At 42.0% G+C, this 4,369-nt stretch overlaps 1 pseudogene; it reads left to right on the plus strand.

Moving 5' to 3' along the window:
* Window positions 1-252: 252 nt before the first annotated feature.
* Window positions 253-842, plus strand: LOC108006388 (uncharacterized; annotated as a pseudogene).
* Window positions 843-4,369: the final 3,527 nt, after the last annotated feature.

Raw genomic sequence — 4,369 nt, forward strand, 5'->3', positions numbered from 1 at the left:
CCAAACAAACAAGCCCGCAACCGCAGACGAGCAAACAAAAAATAAAAAAAAACAGAAATTGGGAGAAATACACACACAAGTCCAAAGGACCAAGGACCAAGGATGAATCCTTGGCCGGACCATCCACCTTTGATAAATTCAAGAGCACGCACTTTTGATTTAGGCAAATCCCCACTCGGATATGTGAGTATATCATGCATTGGCAGAAGTCGGCGGATCGTATGAGGGGGCTGAAAAAAATCTCCATAATATATGCCGGAACATATTCCGCACACAAATTGCAACCAGCAAGGAGTCGGGATTCCAGAATCGAGAATCCAGATTCCTGACCAGTCCGCATCCTGCTTCCCAGGATTGCAATATTATAATTCAAATTTATGCAGCCACGAAGGAACCCTTTTCACACGCACTTTCTTATCGACAGCGGGTGATTGGGTGGAATTGGGTGGGGAATATCCTCCGGTGGCAGGACATTCACTTTCTGGCAAATGGAAAACGAGAAGACTGGCGGCGGAAACGGAAATGAAGCCAAACGGAACAAGAAAAACAAATTTACAAAATGAAAATGCCACACACACAGAGGGGGAGTAGCGGGGGTTTCTGGGTGGAAAGTCAGCATCCCCACGGTATTCGTTTGGCGATTTGCCTGTCACAGGGTTTGCAGAATACAAGACCCCCAACCTTACCCCTACCAAAACTCCTTCCAAATGCTCCTAACTCACCAAATATCGTTGCTGTCGCCGTGGCTGCCACTTGTTTTATTTATTGCTTTTTTAACCCTTTTTTTTCGGGACTCGCCGCCGCTTGTTTTTCTCGATTTCCCCCAGTCCTGGCCCAAATGAAATCGAGCCAACCCACGAACCGCCCACTGAAAAGCTCGAAAGGCGGGAAAAGTTTCGCTTTTGTAGCACGCAAACTGCAATCGAACGGCCGCTTAATGAAGTCGCCGCCAAGTCCATTCGAAATGCATCGATTTCCTGGTCTCCGCTTTCATCCTAATGAAAAGAAAGTGAATCCGGGAGTTGGGGAATTTGCATAAGCCCAGTATCGGGATTCAATAAGGAAAGTGGCAGGCAACTAGATAAAGGTCAATTGTCTTGCGAGGCAGTCTAGGAACTGTTTTTAAATTTTTTAAATCTGTTTTGGCGGAACATGATGGTTCACTACTTTTAGGAACACCTTTTTAACATGTTAACCTGCTGTTTATCTTTCTTAAATTGAATCTGTATATATTATGAAACTCAACAACAGCAGTTCATACTTAACCAATTGTTAAGGTCTGGGTCAAATTTTTGACATCTTTTGTGTACAATACACAAGACTACAGAATTAAGTTGACATTTAGTTAATTTTCGTCTGGCATTTGCGGCGTGTTCCAATCAAGCGAAGTGGTCAAGGCTCCCAGCTGTTGGTGGCTAATCTACATCTACAAGATTGACATTTTTCCCCCACACGGGGGCCTCCATCATAAATTGGCAATCCTTAAAGAGCAGCAAAAACACACCGTCCACCGGTCGTGGAGCAACTTCATTACAAGGCAGATCCGAGAGATTCGGCTTAATTGAGACGCAGTTCGTCTGGCAGTTGCCAGTTGCCTGGCCAAAGTTAGCAGCTTTTTCATTAGTTATATTAATTGAATGGCAAACACACGGCACCAAAAAAAAAATCCGTTAATTTTTTGTCGCCAATTTGGTGGCCAACCACCAAGGCAAAGTCACTTTTTTCCAACCATTCGCTTTTTCACACTCTGTTTTGGAGTGGATATTATGGGTTTTCGTGGGGGAGTTGGGGAAATCGCTTTATTGCAGATGATATATGGGATGATGCTGCTGATGACCTCATTGCCGGACCCCAGAGTGCACTGGAGAAAATGCTGTATTACGATCCACGCTATTTTGATTTGAATATATTATATCATATCATATCATATCATATCATATCATATCATATCATATCATATCATATCATATCATATCATATCATATCATATCATATCATATCATATCATATCATATCATATCATATCATATCATATCATATCATATCTTATAATATCATATAATATCATAACGTATAATATAATGTCTTATAATATCATATCATATAATATCACATCATATAATATCATATCTTATAATATCATATCATATAATATCATATCATACCATATCATATAAAGTCATATCAAATATTTATCCTTTAAAGTATTCTTTTTTATAAGTTATCTTAGTTATCTGAATAACTTTTAAATATTTGAAAATATTTTTGGAACTACAAATTTTAAGCTGATTGTGAAGTCTTTTAAGTATGCAATTGATTTTCATATTTCTTTCTGTGTTGGGATTTTTGCAAAACCTGGTCTGCTGACCATCTGCCCCTCATCTTTGCTAATAATTTCAGCTGGTTGTCTACTATGTTTTCTTTTTTTTTTCTGTGCCACCTTTTTGTTTGTTTTGTTTCGCGCATTCTGCCTGCATAATGACAAAAGTTTGTACTACAATCTCGGAGTTTTAGCCACCGGCTGCCGACTGTGGGCCGCCAGCTCGGAAATACATAGCTCCTCGGTGGTCAGCGTCCATTTGTCCACTGCGCAGTCGAGATGACAATCATTTAATTAGAAACTTTCCCATAGGCTTCTGCTCGTCTGTTGTTGCCTTTTCTTTTCTCTCTCCCGCTGTTTTTTATTATTTTTATTTTTTTTTTAGTTTTAATAAGTAGTTTTGCGAGCTGTTAATTAACTTGTTTGAACAGGTGTGAAAAAGTTGTCAGGGGGTGGGGCAGGTGCAGAGGGAGGGGTCTGGTAATTACAGTTGGCCAACTTTTCAGAATACCTGGCCTCGCTCTTTGTCCGTCTCTCATATTTGCATAAAGCAGCGGTAGCAATATTGCAGGCACAGCAGCAACATCGCCGCCTTTTATGCATTCTGCAGTGACACTCATCATGGAATTGGAATCGGAGGATTGGGGTTCGGGGACTGGGGACCTGGGGTCTGGGGATGGAGAATCCAGCGGACTGCAGACCTTGCAGAAATTAAAAATTCCGATCGGAATTCCCCGATAAGTTGTCGCCGCAGAAACAATTAAATATCGCTGGCGTCGTCCACGACACGATTGGCATTTGTTATAGGCGCCTCGCTGCTCGCAAATGCGTAGCAATTGGCGCTACATTTGGCCACGGATCTGAGCCACTGGCACCTCCAGTTCCATTGGATATATACCCAGTACCCACTACCCAGTACCGGTACCTCCAGCACCTCCAACTCTCGAGCTACGTGACCGATCGCCGTTCGCGATACGCAGTACGCTGCCACCGATCCCAGGCGACTATTTTGGGCTTGGGCATCGAAACCCCAGGAAGACTGGCATCCGCGATTCCGCGACTCCGAGACAGGCGAGTCAAAGTGTCAGGGCGCCAAATGGAGCGATGGAGCATTGGAGCATTGGAGCGGCGGATTTGCCGTTTGACTGATGATCGTGATTAGGCGGCGATCCGATCCGTTTCGAGACCCAAGAGCTGGGAACCGAGACCCCGGCTCAGTTAACCAGATCAAACAGAGAGAAAAAATCTGCATTCAAAGTGGTTGTAAGATCAGATAGTATCATACAACATGGGGGTTTTTTATCTGTGACAGATCTACTTGATAATTTCATATTATTAGATTTCAATTTTCTTTATGGTTTTTGAATACATTTATAAATTATGTAGATTTTTTCTTGTAAATTCAAGAAACCATGGGTATTATTATTTTAAAAAAATGTTTTATAACACTTCATAATGTAGGGAATGCTTATAAAGTTTTATATTATAAAATTGTTATAACTATAGGAATCAGTAGGTTGTCTGATTTTAAACATTTTTTTGGGCATATTTAACTTAGGTATAGCAGTTAGCTATATAATAAAAGATAACCGAATTATTTAGCTTTTGTTGAAAATTTTGAGCCCTGTGCATTCGTTTCTCACCGAAACCCTATAGCAGATTTCCAGGCCTTTCTAGGGCTGGAACCGAACCGGAGATCAGCCAGGTTCATTAAGCGAACGCTTTGTATAAATTATGCTAATGATGCTTCAATTGATTTGTAATAAAAATCCAAAACGTTGCAGCCATAAGATAAATATGCTCGAAGCACGCACTCCGCCGGGCAACGGATCGCATAGGATTGGATTGGGAACTGGAACAGGAATCACTGGATCGGAAAGGGGAGCATCTCCTGGTGCATGTTATGGCTATGGTGTGTTGTCCGCCTGTCGTCGCCGTTGTCCCCCAGCGGCGTTTTTAGTGTTGCAGCTGCAGCGGCAACATCGCAACATTGCAACATCGCAGCAACATGGCCAAGTTTACATAATTAGAAAGCTGGCGCATATGCTG

The sequence above is a fragment of the Drosophila suzukii genome, chromosome 3 (genome assembly GCF_043229965.1).
Source record: "Drosophila suzukii chromosome 3, CBGP_Dsuzu_IsoJpt1.0, whole genome shotgun sequence".
NCBI classification, from domain to species: Eukaryota; Metazoa; Arthropoda; class Insecta; order Diptera; family Drosophilidae; genus Drosophila; species Drosophila suzukii.